The 20,420-nt window shown below is 40.9% G+C and overlaps 1 protein-coding gene across 1 annotated transcript in view; it reads right to left on the reverse strand.

Moving 5' to 3' along the window:
• Window positions 1-20,420, reverse strand: part of LOC124775839 (ubiquitin-conjugating enzyme E2Q-like protein 1) — a 641,480-nt gene that overhangs the window by 216,763 nt on the left and 404,297 nt on the right. Inside the window, exon 3 of the mRNA XM_047250674.1 lies at window positions 11,948-12,019. The gene's annotated coding sequence lies outside the window, so the exon portion shown is untranslated. The remainder of the gene's footprint in view (window positions 1-11,947; window positions 12,020-20,420) is intronic.

Below are 20,420 nucleotides of genomic sequence, written 5' to 3' on the forward strand. Positions count from 1 at the left end.
CCACCGAAATCTGGTTCTGTATATCTAAAAGAAATTCGTGGCGGGCAGCGTCAAATCAGTCAAAAGACTAAATTATTTTAGAAAAGCTAAAAGCGCAAAATATCAGATAAAATAATTATGCCTCAAAGAGAGATTGCATATCTCTAACGATTTCCTACATCAAGAAGTATAATTAATCATCCGACGAGGAAATGGCACCATTAGGCAGAACAGGAAACCTTTGCTGTTACGCGAAATCTTCAGCATTCACTAAATGCTGATAATAAGTTGCGCTTTCGGCTGTGTTTGACCACCAGGAACATAGAGCATCGTTGCAAGGATCAGAAGGAATAGTATGGAATGGCTAAGTAAGTAACTCATGTCTCACTATCATTCGATGATAGTTCAAAACCTAGTTTTTGGTTCTGGTTGTAAACTATAGTATTTGGGTACTTCACCGACAGAATCTATTTAGATTCTGTTAGAAGTTGGCCTAAGAAGGGATATAGGCTTTGGTGTGGACACTGTTTAGGACCTGGCTCTCTCACTTCTTTAACTAATCACCGTTGAAAGCAGTCCATTTCATCTGTCACATCCGCATATTGTAATAAACTGCAGTTTGATAGTTTCTTCCTCCCTTAGCATGGGCACACTGAACACTGTCTGTTGAAGAGACAGTGCTACGCTGTGGCCTCATTCAGCTGTTGCTTCTTCTTGGTCTAGCGGAACACACTTATAGGGCATTCTGTTCCTGTTTCAGACGGCGTCAACATTCTCTAGCATACAAGGTCAAATTGGCACGTACTGAACAGAAAACTAATCTACTTTGCTCGTGATCCGTGTGAGTCATCGTTTCCTGGGCCCGTACGACGAATTATGGACCGTCTTAGACGATCCGCTGCACACCTGGGAAATCACTACAAGTACTCAAATTATATGGACACTTCATTTTTTTAATTGCTCATTTTGTCCGTTTTAGTTCGTTTAGTTTGGTCGCAGCGTACGTCACAAGACACACTTTCAAGTTCATCGTTTAGCCTTTCACTCAGTTTTTTTTTTATTACAGAGAGCAGCCAGCCGTCTGACCAAGCACTCTTTTGTTTCTCTTTTTTTGTTCTGTATTGTTCGTTGACACCAATTTAAGTTCTTCGTTGATCCATTCACTCAGTTTCTTTATTACAGAGGTAGCTAACCCTCTGACCGAACACGCTGAGCTACCGTGGCGGCTGTTCATGGCTCTTTTACGAACTTTATTGTTCATGTACTTTATTTCTCCGTGATAGTACAACACATTGTCTGGTCTTCCGGCCTATACGCTGAGCATAGCTAAACAGCACTTGTTTTGAAATACAATACTTTGCTGCAGCTTCATGTAATTCGCTGATATAATTTTTTTTTGTTTGATCTTGTCGCAGCCATGATCTATCCCCCAGTATTCCACTGCCAAGTGATAAATGTCTTCGATGAGTACGTGTGTGGTTTACACCCATTTTCTAAGCTTCTTCCTCCAGTTATATGTGATGTCCATTTTCATTTCGTAACTCAGTCTCACTTGTTTCATATGAGGTGGAACAAGAACAATACAGGCAAGCCAACAGCTCATGATAAATGCATACTACATGGTTTATTCTCATGGTTCCTTATGTTGTGAATATGTCGCACATTCAGGGTACCACACGCTAAGCCGGCGAGGGGCCGTACGGTTCTAGGCTCTGCAGTCTGGAACCGAGCGGCCGCTAAGGTCGCAGGTTCGAATCCTGCCTCGGACACGGATGTGTGTGACGTCTTTAGGTTAGTTAGGTTTAATTAGTTCTAAATTCTAGGCGACTTATGACCTTAGAAGTTAAGTCGCATGGTGCTCAGAGCCACTAGCCACCACACGCTAATAACAAACCTTGAGCGCGTTAGCAGACGCAGTTAATGTATGTGTTTCACAGCCGTTTCCTCATCGCGCTTGCTTTTTTTTAGATTTGTTACCACTCCTCACCCCTGTGGGTTTAATTCGTGTAGAACTACTGCTCTTGCAGCACATTCTTCCAGAAACACGGGTGGCCCGAACGACGAATTATGGACCATCTTAGACGATCCGCTGCACACCTGAGAATTCTTTATTATTGTTATTATCACATTTGCCCTTAAGAAACAGTTATGCAAGCAAATAGATATCAAGAGTGTTTAAGTTCGTCCTTGCAACTGTAGAATACCAAAAACTAGGATCCATTACGAGGAGAGACGATGGACACGAATTCCTGTCCCCTCCCAAGGCACACACATGGCTACCGCACGCGCTGGCTCTGGTGTTACGAAATGGCAGTAGATGAATGAACGAGTGGGGACGCGTAGAGGTTACTAAATGAGGGCGTTAAGCGACACGTGTCGTGGTGGGCAGGTTACTGGGTCAGCGACCGTGGCGTGCCAAGACGGCACGGCCGGGGTGGTTACACTCAGCGGCCGCTTCCACTTCGGCGCAGGAGGCCGGGTTACTGGTTGCGTTGGGGAAGGACTGGGAACATAGTGGTGCTCACATTCCTATAGACTATGTGACTGATGAGTGATATATGTAAACCAGGAATCAACATTACACCGCAAAGCTGATTTATCTTGAGGAAATGAAAGCGGCACCAGTTTTGTGACACAATCTGAACATGCTCCAGGACTTTTTCTCCCAGAAAACAACAGTGTAAGATCTATTTAAACTTCTTAAGCCTGCCACTACGCACGATTTCAGTATGTTCAAAGCAAGAATTTTGCGTCTGTCACGACTGTTTTACACCGACTACGCGTTTCGATGATCACGACAATATCATCAACTGGAAAGTCGCACACTATACAATACTGTTATAAATGCACACAAATTTTTATATGTCGAAACTCAACGACAGATTACATTGGGTGCTGCAACTCGACTCGAATCCGTAACCTTAACTTCCGCACGCTGCGCTCTCAACATTCTTCCAGGGTTGCGAATCCCGTTAAGGTGCCCCTGGGAGCTTCTGTGAAGTTTGGAGCACAGGTAAGAGATGCTACGAAACTGTAACAGCGGATCATAAATCCTGCCTTTGTAGCTGACTGGAAAGAAAATTGCCCGCAAAGGGAATCTCGGAAAGGCACAAAGTTTTAATCCGCCAGGAAATTTAAAAACAGCGCGCACTGTGGGCTGCAAAATTAGAAATTCGCTCTCGAGGTCATATGTCATCTTACAGTGCTGACTGACAGAGAAATACAATATTAAAATAAATGATTAAATAAAATTATGCCGCGCATACATACACATATATTATTATTATTATTATTACACATTTTTGCCTCCAGGACGGTGGTTTCTTCAATGTCACATGTTTATTAATTTTTTCCTTTTTTTCTTCGTTTTCTCTTCCCAAAACCTCTTCATTTTTTGGCTGTGTTCCTGTTTCCTTTGCTCTGTCCAAATTTTGCTTGCTTCCTTCGTTTCTTTTAATTCAGACTTAGTTTTCATAATTTTGTTTCTGAATCTGTCTCTCTCATTTATTGCTTTAAGTATTCTTCTGTTTCTTGACTCAAGTTGGCTTTTTCATTCGTTTATTACATCAAAAATCCTGTTGGTGAGTCTGTTGTTGTTCATTCTATGCATGTGTCCGTACAACGTTAGTCGGCGTTCATACAATTCTTTGATTGATATCTTCATCCATATAACATTTCTGTGTACTGCTCCAAAAATTATTCTGAGGATTTTACGTACTATTTCTTCTGTCTTTGTGATGCTCGACGCCCAGATTCTGGTCGTTTCTGATGCATAGAGTGCTTCTGGTAGTACGGAGGAGGAGGAGGAGATTAGTGTTTAACGTCCCGTCGACAACGAGGTCATTAGAGACGGAGCGCAAGCTCGGGTGAGGGAAGGATGGGGAAGGAAATCGGCCTTGTCCTTTCAAAGGATTTAGGGAAATCACGGAAAACCTAAAACAGGATGGCCGGAGACGGGATTGAACCGTCGTCCTCCCGAATGCGAGTTCACTGTGCTAACCACTGCGCCACCTCGCTCGGTGCTTCTGGTAGTACAACTGTACTATAGTACAGTAGTATAGTTCAGCCTGTCTTGAAATACTTCTTTTATTATAGTGCGCCCATGTCAGTTAGTACACTTTCTCAAGCTTTTCTATTCTTTGTATGTTGGATGCCTTGTTTAATCCTTCTATCTGTATACGTTTCCGAGGTATTTGAATTTTTCCACTCTGTTAACCTATCCGTATTTTGTGTACATGGCTTAGTTTCGTCGTTCTTTCTAGCCGAAGTGGTCAGTGCGATCGCTCGCAATAAGAAGGAAATGATGGTTCGAGCCCCGGTCCGGCGCAAATTTTCATGTGTCACAAACAGGTGACTTCAATACAGACTCACGAAATGCGAATCCATTTCGTAATACTTGACTCTAAGTACCAGCGCACAGAATGCAGTCCATTACGGACGAAATAGTTATTTAAAATATCCTCTCGGAACAATCGCCAGAATAATGTAGCTAAATATGTAGCTTGAGATGCGACTGTAGAAAAATGACTAAATTAACTAATTAACCCACATAGGAATTTGTAGTTGCGTCCTCAAATGACATTTGATTTTTCTGTTGAAGTATTAGGAGTCAACTTTTGCATAATTTTCGTTGTTGCCTGAAAGAAAAACTATGCCACGAAGTCACCGTCTCTCTCGATACATCGCTAAAGACTGTTTTGTGATCATAGATTACCGTAATGTGGCACGGGGAATGTACTGCTACTGGCAATTTGTGCGTTAATGTTGACTCATCTGTTGGTTATGAAAAATGGTGAAAGGGGGACAGACGATTCGTGCTCCTTCAGTTACCGAAGAAAATTGATGGTTCAAATGGCTCTAAGCACTATGAGACTTAACTTCTGAGGTCATCAGTCCCCTAAACTTAGAACTACTTAAACCGAACTAACCTAAGGACATCACACACACCCATACCCGAGGCAGGTTCGAACCTGCGACCGTAGTAGCAGCGCGGTTCCGGACAGAAGCGCCTAGAACCGCTCGGCCACAACGAAGAAAATTTAATTGCTAAAGTTTAGGAAAGAATTAAGATGTCATTTGGTGCGTCTCTTAAATTCTGAATGTCAGATGCGATAGGACAATTGCTCTAGCTATTACGCTTCTTTTCCAGTTCCCGAGATAATTGCGTAGTTTTAAGTATTCTATCCCGCACTAAGTTATCTCTGGTTATTTTTCTTTTAGTATTATTATAGACGTGTTTTATTCACTAGATATATATTTATACTAAGTAGCAACATTTAAATTAAAAACAGGAAATATCTTGTGGAAGTTGCATTGAGGATAAATATGAAGCTCAATTAAGGAGAAATATTTCTTTTTATTTCGAAAGATGGAATGTCATGATGCAGATACCTACTTCGTAGTAAAAGTCGGTAACTGTTGTACATTTCTCATCTGGAGACCGTGAACTAGTGTTAAATTTGATGTTTTATGATACAGGTCTTCCATCCACAGCTAAGGGTCAAAAGATAAACTACGAGAGAGAGTGACAGAAAGTAATTATTGAGTGCTTTATAACAACATAATAACAACTGTGTGATGTTGCGCAGCAAATGGAAGTCCGTAGCCCGAAATACTCGGCAGAATTGCACAATTAAAGTATTCCCTTTCAGAGCAGCGCAGCAATTACGTTTCTCAGTCTAGCATATTATTCACAGCGAGTGAATTTTGTTAGAGTAGTTACGTTTTAAATTAGCTTTCCACCCAAGTTCTCGCCAGTGTTTCCGAGAGAAAAGTAGCCAGACTCATTTGATTAGGCAGACTGCAGTAATTTAGGAGAGATCTGCATTCTGTACATTTATATCGCTCAGCACCAGTACTTCCTTCTGAAGAACGATGCACTCTTCAGAGCAACCAGAGCAACCAAATTAGAACTCACGGAAACATTGAATAAATGCATTCACACGTCCACGAGTACACACATACCAAATATAGTATTAAAAAACTATATTGTATTTCACTAATTGACAACTGATGTTCGTCGTAAAGGAAGAAAAATTTGACTTCAGTTGAAATCCACTTTCGTAGAGAAGACATGTATCTACGTCTACACTACACCCACACTCTGCAAACCACAGTGAAGTGCAATGCAGAGAGTAAGTCCTATCGTACCAGTTATTAGGGCTTTTCCTCTTCGATTCACATATGGAGCGCGGGAAGAATGCCGTTTAACTGTTGTGATATGCAGGAATCCGTAGTATATTCTAGATTTATTATTTGAAGTCAGTCCGTGAAACTTTATAAGTAGGCTTTTTCGGAATAGTTTACGTCTGTCCTCTTTCAACATCTCTGTAACACTCTCCCGAGGGTCTAAAAAATACGTGACAATTCGTGCTGTCCGTTCTCCGTGTACATTCAATATCCCATGTTAGTCCTACTTGATATGGATCGCACACGCTTGAGCAATATTCTAGGATGGGTCGGACGAGTGATTTGTAAGCAATCTCTTTTGCAGACATTGCCGTTGTCCAATTTCTACCAATAAACCGAAGTGTGCTACCTGCTTTACCCATAACTGAGCCCGTGTGATCCACTTCAGGTCCCTGCTAAGTGTTATACACAGGTATCTGAACGTTTACGATTCCAACTGTGGCTCGCTGATGTATATCAGAGGGTACTACGTTTTTCCTCATTGTAAAGTGCACGAGGTTACTCTAATGGACGTTTAAAGCAAGCTGTTAATCTTTGCACCACTTTGGAATCTTATCAAGATTTAACTGAAGCCGGCCAGAGTGGCCGAGCGGTTAAAGGCGCTACAGTCTGGAACCGCACGACCGCTACGGTCGCAGGTTCGAATCCTGCCTCGGGCATGGATGTGTGTCATGTCCTTAGGTTAGTTAGGTTTAAGTAGTTCTAAGTTCTAGGGGACTTATGACCACAGCAGTTGAGTCCCATAGTGCTCAGAGCCATTTGAACCAATTGAACCATCTAACTGAATATTTTTGCAGCTTCTTTCAGACTGCACTTCATTATTGATAACTGTACCCTCTGTGAAAATTCTGAGGTTAGTGTTAATATTGTCCACAACGTCATTAATATAAAACTTCCAGGGACCCAAAACACTTTCTTGAGGCACACCTGAAGTTACTTCTACATCTGTTAATGAGTCTCCATCGAGGCTAACTTGCTGCATGCTCCCTACCAAAAAATTCTCAGCCCTGTCACAAATTTCTCTTTGATACGCCATACAATCGTTCTTTTGATAACAAGCATAAGTGTAATATTGAATCAAATTATTTTCAGAAAGCGAGAAATACTGCATCTGCCTGACTGTCTTGATTCATGGCTTTCAATGCGTCATGTGAGAAAAGTGTGAGTTGGATTTCACATGATTCATGTTTTAGAAATCCATGCTGGCTGGCACGGTGGACCTCATTCTGTTTGAGATACTTCATTACGTTTGGACTCAGAGCAACGTTTCAGGATATTGATGATTGTTTTGTGGATCACTTCTGCTGCCCTTGTTTTAAACGAGTGTGACGTGTGGTTTCATTCCAGCTACCGACCACGGTTCTGTGTTCGAGCGATCTCTGGTAGATTACAGTTAACAGAGGGAGTAACTCAGTCGCAGATTGGGTATAGAATCTGATAGGGATTCCATCGGGCACTGGGTGTTTGTTTAGTTTAACGATTTCAGCTGCTTCTCAATGCCACTGACACTAATATCTATTTCACTCATTATTTATGTGATTCAGCGCCTCTCCACGTATAGACCTGTTCTTTGTTTTAGATACATACATTCTCCTTACATACTCCACCCGTAAGGCACCATATAGTGTTTGGCCTTGAGTACTGTATCATTCACTTTCCTGTTCCACTCACAACTACGGTCTATAAGCTTACATAAGAGCCCTAATTTCTCTTATTTTGTCTTCGAGGTTGTTACGCGAAATACTTTCAGAAATTAATTTTTCATAATGTGGGGTCACAGTCATATTTCTTTTTTTGCGGTGTTACATTTACATGATCATAATTTCGGCTTTAAGTTGCCATTATCAAGTGTTTTAATGTTATACAGTGACTAAGATGGCATACTGTCGTATTTAAAATATACTATTAGACACATTGTCTATAGTATAGACACATTGAAACTTCCTGGCAGATTAAAACGGTGTGCCGGACCGAGACTCGAACTCGGGACCTTTGACCGCGGAAGGCAAAGGTCCCGAGTTCGAGTCTCGGTCCGGCACACCGTTTTAATCTGCCAGGTAGTTTCATATCAGCGCACACTCCGCTGTAGAGTGAAAATTTCATTCTATAGACACATTGTCTAACGAGAATAGATTGAAAGCTACGATACAGGTGTGGGGCTAATAGTGAGGAAACAAAACCATTAAAGATTTAGTTCCAGAGGATCCATATTACGAAAATAACTAATATTTTTGAAACCGTTGCATGCTACAGTAAAAGTATCTACAGAAAAGAGAGGAAGGTTTGTGTTTCACGTCCTGTCGACGGCGGGATCTTTGGTGACTGATCACAAGCATGGGTTAGTCAAGGCTGCGGCGTTCTCAAAGGAAACATACGATCCTGCAGTTTAAGCAATTTAGGGAAATCCCGGAAAAAACAAAATCTGGGTGTCTGTGGTCTACCGACAACGATTCTAATATTCCACCACTGACCACATCGCTTGGTCAATAGCACTTACAGGATATAGATTCCCAGTAACATAAGAAGTAGTCTTTGGGCTACCTGGCTGCTTCAGTCTGAGTCGCTGTCTTTCCTTCCTTCCATTTTGCATTTATCCATTACAATAAACACATCATCTCTAAGATTAAAATGAAGCATGCTGGACCTACCCAAAAAGTTAAGAAGTGCGATCACTGTGACATCTATGCTACGGTTTTATTCCTTATTTGTCTACGTAATATAATTTGACCTTTTTATCTCGAAAGTTAAAGGAAACTGGCGTATTTCCATTTCTGATACATAGAGGCATACCTCTTGTAACCACACCACTGTGTACTTCTTGTGGTAAACTGTGACTAACCTCAAACGAAATCGCCGTCTGCTATGGCAAACAACTACCTTTTATAGAGCTTTTTAGAGGTGGTGTCTGGGGCGGGGGGAAACAAGGAGGCGTGGCGTTACTTGAAACTGTTGTTGTTGCAAAGGTTCACAGTAGAATAACTCAAAGCGGAAAGTAAGATTTCTTGAGTGAAATGGACAGGATATTCATGTGAGATCAGGATCTCAGTGATAAGTGGGGAAGGATGGGGTGGGGCGGGGGGGCGGGGGGGGTGGGGGGGGTGGTGAGTCTAGATTCGCTTCAGTGACGTGTCTGCACTTTTATACTGTTTTGCTGTTTCAGTCGATGGGACAGCTCTCTCGAATTTCGTACTTGTTGCCAGTCGATCGGGAAAATTGAAGAAACAAGAAACAAAAGATATATTCCTGGTTGGACTGTGTGCCTGCTTCTGTGTAAAAACAAACATGCGCTTGCATTATAGAAAACAAGCCATTTCTTCATCAAAAATGTATGTATGATTGCCAGGACTAAAATGTAAGAATACATAATCTTTTGGAGTTGTACGACGCAGTTGTTTTTATTCGAATACCATTATCACCTGCAGTTTAGCAGCTTTTCAGCCGGTGCAGTTTTCTGGAGAGTGGTTAATATGCAGCAGGTTATAGCAAAAAATAAAGGATTTGTACACTGGTTTTGTGCATCTGTGATTCTGAACTTAATACAGAAGGCTTATTAGGATTTAACAACATTGACAAGGACTTTGTGAGTAGCAGGAAAGAAGAGGCAGGAGAAACTTGTTCGGCAGACAGCAATCTTCATCTCAAATGAAACTTGGTTTCTATTTTGTCTCCTTTAATTGCTTAACTCAAGTTGATATAGGCGACAACATGTCCAAAGATGTGCGCCCCGGTTGAAAACTTTGCGATCTATTCTCTGGACTGACACACGGCAGGGTGACAGTAATATATCACTGAGTTCCCTGAAGGGACAACGAGTCATTGCTTTGGCAGGGAAAGTTTGAAAGGGTGCATTTTGATTTAGCATTTAGCGAAGCTAGTATTTCGTGGTAGGGGGGAGATGGAAAGTTGCACAACGAAACTTTCATTAGAAAGATCACACTGTGCTATTGGGTATAGAAGAGGTACTGCTTTCATAATTTTCTACGTTACCTTCACTCTGCTTTCAATGTCTCTTTCATACGTAGTCAATTGATTCATTTTATGAACGGTTCATGTGAATCGGAATTCAGTGTTTTGCGAATGGTTTGAGTTTCGGACCAAAGTAGGCGACGACATTCTCACAGTCTTTGTCATCCGTTACTCCGTCATGCTTATGTAGCCCCTCTCAGCTGAAAGCAAGTTAATTGTGAAATCTTTCTGTTGAGCATTATCTTGGTGTTATGAAAATATTGGATAATCGTTTTTCTCTGTGGTACGAAGTCCATAAATATATAAATGGCCGTTACAGTTATTTCCTTGATCTCCTTGCTTGAATAATGTGCACTGTTACCTCCGTTACTAGTGGACTTCCGCATTATCTTGATGGATTTTGTATATTATTAACTAGCGAGTCTACCTTATATGTCAGTCTTGTTTACAAAACGTTAAAGACGAAAAAAAGATGCAATGAAGGGATACAGTCTTTCACCCCTACTGTTTAATCTGTACATCTAAGAAATATTGGCGGAAATAAAAGAGAAATTGATGAGTGTGAATAAAATTCGCAGTGAAAGTATGTCAGCGATAAGATTTGCTCGTGACGTTGTAGTCTCCAATGAAGTTGAAGTGAATTATCGGATCTGTTGAATAGAATGAACAATGTAATGAGTACAGAATATAGTTTACGAGTAAACCGCTAAAGACAAAAGTAATGGGAAGCAGCAGAAATGAGAATAGGTAGAAGCTTAACATGAATCACGAGGAAGTTAAGGAATTCTGCTACCTTGGAAGCAAAATAACCCATGACAGACAAAACAAGGGGAACGTAAAAAGCAGACTAGCCAGGCTAACAGGGCAATCCTGTGATAGAGAAGTCTACTGATAGTAAACTTAGGTCTGTATTTGAAGAAGAACGTTTTGAACACGTGCGTTTGGAGCGCAGCATTGTATGATAGTGAATCATGGAAATGGGATGACCGGAATAGAAGAGAATCGAAACGTTTGAGATGCGGTGCTACACAATAACGTTGAAAATTATCAGACTGAAAAGAATGAGGTGGTTCTCTGCATAATCGGTGAAAAAGGGAAAGTACGGAAAACACGGAAAAGACGAAGGAACAGGATGATAGGACATGGGAAAAGAAATGAGGAAATAACGTCATTGGTACTAGAGGGAGCTGTAGTGGGTAAAAACTGCAGGGAAAGACAGAGATTGGAATTCATCCAACAAACAGTGGGACTTGGTGGCGAACTACATCGAACCAGTAAGAAGATTTATGACTCAACAAATAAATAAATAAAATAAGTAAATAAAATGACTAAACACAGGATACTAAAACAGATCTCGTTCAATAATGAATAATTTTTCCTGCAAATTTATTCTTGTTTTCCTCACTTACCATCTGTTGCAGGCTTTCATAAGCCTATAACAGGCGGTACTATCAATCTTACTATGCAACTGTCCTTTCCTCTTTCGATGTCTTACACTAGTAGCTAATTTCTTTTCATCAACCGTGATTTTCAGTTTCAAAAGGGAACTCGACGAGCAGTGCATCCGGTGGTCACAGGAAGTACATTTTTTCAAGTCACCTCTGTTCAAATGTCGAATTAATATGTTTATAATTTGTCGTCGGTGATGTGTCCTTATTTGTGCATCGTACGAATTATTACTCAGTAGAATCCAGCTTCATTAACCTACTCAGTTGCACATTGGATATTTTATTTAGCATACATAAATTTGATCAATCACAGTACAAACATTATCGTAACCTTTCAACATATATTGCATGCTCCGGGCACTCACCGATCTGTCAGCACAGTAGCAGTGTAGCGGAACCCGTCCACCTGCCAGCGGCTCAGCTCGACCTCATGACACCTGCACACACAGAGAATGGTCAACATCAGAGCTTTCTTTCTCGAAATTTGCCACAAAAAAGTGAAGTATATAGAAGAAGAGGAGGACGGCGTGACTGCTGTTGTGAATATGGTACAGTGTATTAAAAATACGGCTCGAATATCGCCGATTTAGCTAAAATTCAACCATACAAACGATTTTTAGCGCTTCGTTGTGTTGGAGGGTGGTCGTATATAACCGTAGTTCAGTACACAAAATGACTGCATCATATTCTGGAAATGCGTAATAAATGAATGCTAGGGTGATAATGGGACAAGTTACTAAAGATCATTTTAGCTAACATGGTTGCAATAAAGGAACTGCTTATTTCAACAAATATCGCAGGTATTATTCACAAATGCAAACTGTGAGCGTGAACTAGACACTATCTCGGTATAATTAGGAAAGTCCTGCCTCAAGTGTGCTTAAAAAATGTTAGTTCATCCACTGACTAGTGAGTCCCCTTATAGTGAAAACAATACTGTAAAATTTCTGCATCCTGAGCGCTGATACTCAAAATAATTTATTGTTCAAAGAGTAAATACAAGTCCTAACTGTTCGTTGAATCATAAATAAAATCCGATATAAGGTGACCATGTATTTAGACACGTCAGATGCCACCTCACATATTTATTAACACACATTTTAATAATCTTAATAGGCATATTAAATTTGAATTTGAGCCTGGACTTAGAGGCAGTTCGATTTAACTCTTTGGCTCCAGAAGTACTACGAGAAAAGGAATAGTTCGAAAATGTATAGTGTCATCAGGTTGCCTTCCATCCAGAAAGCTGTTGCACTCAGCGACTGTTATATTGCCTTGTAAATTATAGATTGCAGCGATCAGTCATCCTTTTTAAATTTTGTTGTGCAGATCTAGATTACGGCTAGAAGCCAGCCATTCTCAATGCACTATTATTTTCGCTCAATGCATGTAATGTCTGTTGGTCGGGCTTCATCCACAATTCATCAGGCTGTCATAGAAGAAATATGGGTTTTGCTACTGTGAACAATTGCTTGGTGTTCGCGTGATGAGAGCATGACAGTCAGGTGGACATACCGTACCAAAGGAATGCCAGGGTGGTAGTCCAAGGGTGGCGTCGGCAATAGAGAAACTGAAGAGGGGGAGGGTTGGGTTGGGTTGTTTGGGGGAGGAGACCAGACAGCGAGGTCATCGGTCTCATCGGATTAGGGAAGGAAATCGGCCGTCCCCTTTCAAAGGAACCATCTCAACATTTGCCTGGAGCGTTTTAGGGAAATCACGGAAAATCTAAATCAGGATGGCCGGACGCGGGATTGAACCGTCGACCTCCCGAATGCGAGTCCAGTGTGCTAACCACTGTGCCACCTCGTTCGGTGAAGAGGGAGATACGTAGATCCGAGAGACAACAGTGAATGGTCTGTGGTCACGGTCGGGAGTATGTCCGCAGAACCGACAAAAATTAACGATTTTAAAAATCATATTAAGGGTGCAAAAAAGTGCGAGTTACATGATTGTACAGTGGAAAGTACTACGAGCACTTCAATGTTCGCCGAAGTGTTTAATGTTTATAACTGAGAAAGGCAGTGCAATCGCTACTAGCTCTGCCGAAAAACTGTGCTTGATAATAATTTCGTAACTCAAAAATGAATACGATTAACGGCTTCTTGTTTAACACAATGGTCTTCTCACGAATATCCCGTCAAAAATTTACCGTGATATCACTGTGATGGCAGTGACTCACACAGGGTTCGCCACTATGATACAGATAAAATTGAGCACAGTATTAGCATGTTCCGGAAACCTTTGCTTCGGTCGTAGAGCTCAGATTAAAACACTGACATGAGAACATTGGGAGTCAGTAGTCAAGAATAGACGTTGCAACTCACAGCTTTCTTTACAAATATTAGGTTGTCATATTTTAACAAAACGAAAGTCGTTGCTCAACAATACCTGAAATGACAATTATATGGCTATAAACAGAAAAAAATAGTTTAATTCTACAAACCTGATATGCAATAGTTGTGCAATTAATTTATGTTTGGATTTCGAACAAACTCAACAATTTTATGTCGCTGGAATAGCCTTCCGTGCCAAATTCTGTAACTGCAGCCGCTCTATACCCCACTATGGCAGACATAGCTACAACTTCCGACTGGTCCACCAACTGCAAATAAATGCAGTTCCCAACCGTTCATCAAGTCACAAATAATAACACAGGAAAAATTCGAACATCTTATCGTTACATACTATTGGAAACGTTACAAGTTCAACTAATCGACAAAGTCCGAAAAACCACGAAATGAAAACCCAAACTATGATGTAACACTGAAATGCTTTACAAGTGCTGAGGGTACACATGAGAGAATTCTCTAAGTGGGAACCGATACAATCGAGTTTTGCGCTGCAAAAACGATCACAGGTCCGTCTACTACGGGCAAATCTAAGTACAGTACGTTATACGATGGATTGTTCGTCTAGAATTATTAAAAACGTAATATCAAGATTACATATTTTTACTATTTCATTAATAGTGCACAATTTTTTAAATTAATAATCAGTCTCATACCATTCTTACGAAAAATTACCTCACCTTCAGGCTGGTGTAATAAGTCATCTCATAATTATAATAAAATTTAAATTATAGGAGACTTTAATTACGACAACAGTAATCAGCTCAAAACAACCAAGTATATCATATAAAACATGTATTATAATGATAGTACGTATTGATTTCCCAGCACTGCTGCATTCCTATTTATGTAGCTGTCACGTTTCATAAATTAAACTCGCTTTTGATTAGATTTCCATGTTACTGCCTTTTAACGGCGAAATACAGGGTGTTTATAAATGAATATTGGGGATGTAACGCTTTATAATATTTATTACATTAAACTTACAGTTACAAATGATACGTCAAATAAAAGAGCAACTCAAACAGTTTTACCAAGAACCTTATAAATGTCCAAATGAGCACCATTTGTCACATGGTACTCATCAAGTCTATAGCTGAGTTCTTCCCAAACGTTGATAAGTGTGTCTTAGGTGATTGTAGCAACAGCTGCTTCAATCCAGTTTCTTAATTTAGGGAGGTCTGCTGGTAGCGGAGGAACATACACACGATCCTTGATGAAGCCCTAAAGGAAACAATCGCATTGTGTTAGGTCGAGTGAACGTGGAGGCCATGCAAAGCAAGCCCTGTCAGTGGGTCCCTTGCGGCCTATCCAGCTCTTGGGCTATAGATTTGATGTGTGCCGTGTGACAAATGGTGCTCACATTGAACATTTATAATGTTCTTGGTAAAACTGTTTGAGTTGCTCTTTCATTTGACATATCATTTATAACTGTAAGTTTAATGTAATAAATATTATAAAGCGTTAAAACCCTGATATTCATTTATAAACACCTTGTATAATGTTGCCGACAAAGGTAGGTATTTCAACTAATGCGGCTCATGGACTTCTCTACTCTGTCAATTAAATCCCCATTATGTCACCTTTGGTTAAACAGTACCTAATTATACAAAAATTTTAGTTACTTTTTAGTTCGTACTAATGAATCACATTTAATTTTAGTTATTATGGGCACAAAAAGTGTTACTGTTCAGCGTAATAGGCTCTTTGGAATGTTGTTTATGCTTTCGCGTATCTCGTATGGTTGCCACGATGTGAGTACAGAGAATATCATAATTAATAGCGTAAAACATACACGTGTGAAAGTATTCGATAATAGATGCAAAAAAGGTTCCAGTAAATATGGCTCCAAAAATGAGCTGTTTCCGGGTTAATTGCTCACTGGTTTCAGTGTGAAGAATTGGCTCTGAGCACTATGGGACTTCACATCGGAGGTCATCAGCCCCCTAGACTTAGATCTACCTAAACCTAACTAACCTAAGGACATGACACACATCCATGCCCGAGGCAGGATTCGAACCTGCGACCATAGCAGCAGCGCGGTTCCGGACTGAAGCGCCTAGAACCGCTCGGTCACAGCGGCCGGCTATGAAGAATTGACCTTGTTACCAGATACAGAATTTTTTTTACATTTAAAGTTATCGGTGTTTTTCATTCTTTTCAACATGTCATCTCCAATCTTTGTAATTTAGTTCTCCATATATGAGTCCCAAACAATAATTTGTTAGAAAATTATCGATACTGATGTTCTGTACTTCATTCTGCTGAAGTAAAATTGATAAAGCATTGGGTTACGAGGAAGGAAGCGGAGATTTTTACTGACCTACATGGATGTGTTTACCTTTACGCAGGATGATTCCGTGATGATGATACAAACTTTCACGGATGATGGAGAACGGTAAATATATCGATTTACATCAGTAAGGGAATCTGCTCCGGAAGCGACCGAGCCGAAAGTTATAAGCGGAAATCATTCCAATACCTCCGACAGTGGAAAGTACTGGTACTGTTGTTGCTAAGATTGTGGGATAGACGACTTTCAGGGACCAAAACAAGGTAAAAAGTGTAGTAATCATGGGCTCTATAATGGATATGAGCTATGAGAACTTGTTCAGTAGAAGAAATGTGTTTCACAGTAGCGAAGATGAACAGGTGGTAACAGCCCCTGAGGTATGCATTTTAGAGCCCATGATTACTGGGCTCTTTTTCTCAGTTTGGGCCTCTAAAAGTTACCTACTACAGCGTTTTGATTAAGTACAGCTCATATTTATATTGAGTGCTCTAGTTATTAGCAGAGAGAGTAAACGCTTACATAGAGACAGTCTGATGGAATTTCGCCCATCATCTATTTTAGGCGACTTTCATTCTTTTTCTTGTACTTCTGCACTTCTTTCGTCAGCCATTGAGCGAATTTGACGCAATTACTTTTCTTCGACTACTTCACTAAATGTTATTGTCACACTGAATATAGTAATATATTATCACGACAAATGGCACAGGCTGAAATAGTCCGTCATTTTCAAAAGAGTAACTCCAAGGTAAAGAAATTTACTATTGCAGTGTTCTCATTTCTTATTCGGAGTAACCCTGATCATTATATAAGCTCTCACTCATTCTTTAGACTGCTCAAAATGTTCTTTAAAGTATGTTATGTAGCACCGTGTACTCGCACGGTGGAGCAGACATTTGTTAAGAAAACACGTATCTCAGCAAAGGTATTGGTATTTATATAATGTTCGAGAGGACCTGCGGCTGTTTTTTCATGAAGTCCTCTGCACGGATCACAAACTGAAAGATTAATGTTGAAGTGGAGGTATTTAATCAATCATATCATTATACAGGGTGAATCACCTAAAACTTGAATTGCAAATATTGTGGAAAATGAAAGTACTATTGATGTGCGATTTTCACAGAATGGATTGGTAGTCAGCGGCTCGGATTGTTAGCAAATAAAGAGATTGTAATAATACTTAGAAAGTATATTTTTTGTGCAAACATGCTCTTTTAAATGGAATAATGTCTATTGAAATTTAAAAAATCTGAAATTTGCGTACATTATAATGTCAGTGATGTACGTTGCAGGATTCTAGTGCAAGTCGTTTACGAGGTATCGTATTTTTAAAAGTATCCACGCCGACGCATGTTTGTATCATTCAACCTGCGTAACTGCTAGGTATGATATTGTTATGTTTGCTTACAATATGCTTACGTGTTCCTTGAGTGTTCTGTTACGTGCTAATCAGTGTGTGGCAGTCCAAGCAGTAGGTCGTGAGTGCACTATAGATCTACCAATGCAGAAAAAGCCGACGTGCGCTTGGTGTAAGGAGAGTGTAGGAAGAACGTTCTTGTACGGTGAATGCGGCAAGATGTCCCAACAGACGTCGACCATCTCGACAGTTACTTAGCAACTTCCGCAACCGGTTACGTGAAAGTGGTAGTGTAACACCTGGGCAACGTAACATAAGGAGAAAAGTGACTGTAGAAGAAGGGGAAATTAATGTTCTTGATGCTGTTGCAGTTGATCCGCGCGTTAACTCCCGCGGGATCCCATGAGGAAGCGGCAAGTGTCAGACAAGTGTCCTATGCATCTCCATCGACATAGGTGCCATCGTTATCAAATCTCTATCCATCAAGAGCTGCATGGAAACGATTGTGAGAAACGTGTTAATTTCTGTACACAGGGTACACCGGATATATCACGTTTCTTGTTTAGTGGTGAAGCCAAATTTACCAGTCATGGTCAGTTAAACCGCCGAAACATGCACTGTTGGCCTATTGACAATCCCCGTTGGCTTCATCAGATGGAACGTCAGCGTCCATAGAATGTAGAAGTGTGGTCTGGGATAGTGAACCATCAGCTCATAGGCCCGTTTTTTTTTTATAGTAGGATCACTGAACGCCCAGCCTCCTAACAGATCATCTTCCACGGAAGACGTTCGTCTGCAGATTAGGAGGAAGCTGCGGCACCAACGTGATGGCTGTCCAACCCACAGTGCACGTAGTAGTACAGCCTGTCTTCACGAATTGCTTCGACGTCGTTGCATTATATACACAGGACCAGTACCTTGGCCAGACCGTTCTCGAATTTGACTCTTGTCGACTTCTTTCTGTGGGGAAAGCTGAAAGAGGCTGTCTACACCCGATGATATGCAACGACGTATTACTGCAGCCTGCTCGAACATATCCGCTGAAATGCTATCACGTGTGCAGCATTCGTTCCATGTCAGACTGGAAGCGTGTATTGCCGCTGTCGGTGGTCATTTTGAACACATCCTGTGGTGGTCGATTGTCTCTTCACTGGTCCTCGTAACTAATTTACGTGCTAGTGTTGTTCTTTAGTGTGTGCTGTCACAGGTATTGCACAAGTATCGGTGTGGAAACTTTTCAAAATATGATATCTCGTAAACGACCCGCACTAGAATCCTGCAACCAACGCCACTGACGTTCTAATTTACTCTACCTTAACACTCTGCCGTCCGGCGACACCACAGTGGTGTCGTGCGCGAAATAGCGGTCAACGGCTGGCGACACCACAGTGGTGTCGTGTGCATAGCATCTCTCGCTAGGGGAAGGCCTCAGACAGGGCCAACCGATTCGGCTCAAATTTGGCAGGTCGCTTGTGTACAACCTACAACGAAGGACTAAGTTATTTTGTGTCAACACCCCCGAAATTTTGAGAAAATCACCCCTAAAGGTTATGACGAGCAATGGACTCAAAATTGGCGGCATCGATAGATAATTGTAAATAAAGCATTTTCCATCAGGTACGGTGTCCGCAAACGCAAAATTTTCCAGAAATCGTGGAAAGAAACTTTTACAACTGCTGCTTCTGTATCCACACGGTAAACGGCTTTCGGCGACAGCGCCGATAGCGCAATAGCCAAGGTAATTGGCTGGGAATCGGAAAACCCGGGTTCGAATCTCGAAGAAACGTAGCGGATGTTATTCTTTTCGTTTGTATTTTTCCATATCTCAGTTGATAGGGATAGGAGGGTTAATAAGGTAAGTAAATCAATAAGGAATGATAATAATATTTACCTTATTAACCCTCCTATCCCTATTAATTAAAATATGGAAAAAATACAAACGAAAAGAACAACATCCGCTAGGTTTCTTCGAGATTCGAACCCGGGTTCTCCAAGTCCCAGCCAGTTACCTTGGCCGTTGCGCATTCGATGCTGTCGGCGAAAAGCGTTTACCATGTGGGTACGGAAGCGGCAGTTGTAAAAGTTTCTTACCTCGATTTCTGGAAAAGTATGCATTTTCGAATCCTACACCTAATGATCAAAAATGCTCTATTTACAATTATCTATCGATGCCGCCAATTTTGAGTCGATTGCTCGTCATAACCTTTAGGGGCGATTTTCTCAAAATTTCTAGGGTGTTGACCCAAAATATCTTACATTCCTTCGTTTTAGGTTGTACACAAGCGACCTGCCAAATTTGAGCCGAATCAGTTGGCCGTGTCTTGAGGCCTTCCCTTTGTCAGTGGCCGGCGACACCACAGTGGTGTCATGAACATAGTATCGCGCAGTGGCCGGCGACAGCGCTTTAGCATCTTTTGCATTGTGTTGTTTTTTTTTTTAGATAACAATAAGTTGCACACCTCAACAAGTTTTTTGTTTTTGTGAGTGCTTGTGCCCTTTCATTATGGGAGACGAAAAAGACGATACGATTATTTACGATGAATGCACGGACGTCTTGTCTGACGTTCTGGACGACTCGGCCGATTGGGAAGAAGACATTGGATATCAAAAAAATGAAAGTGAAGTAGAATCGTGGGAAGATATTGAAATACCTCCAAGAAGAATTCGGCGAACGCTACGGTTGCCAACTGATTCGGAATGAATCAGACGAAGAAGACAATGCAAAGTGGTCAAATTTTGATTTACCGAGGACCAGTTATAAATTTGAAGGATCTCCGGGTCCAAACATATTTCCCAAAGATTGAATATATAAGTACCGAAACCAACAACTACTACAGTCAAAA

This window comes from Schistocerca piceifrons, chromosome 2, assembly GCF_021461385.2.
Source record: "Schistocerca piceifrons isolate TAMUIC-IGC-003096 chromosome 2, iqSchPice1.1, whole genome shotgun sequence".
NCBI lineage: Eukaryota > Metazoa > Arthropoda > Insecta > Orthoptera > Acrididae > Schistocerca > Schistocerca piceifrons.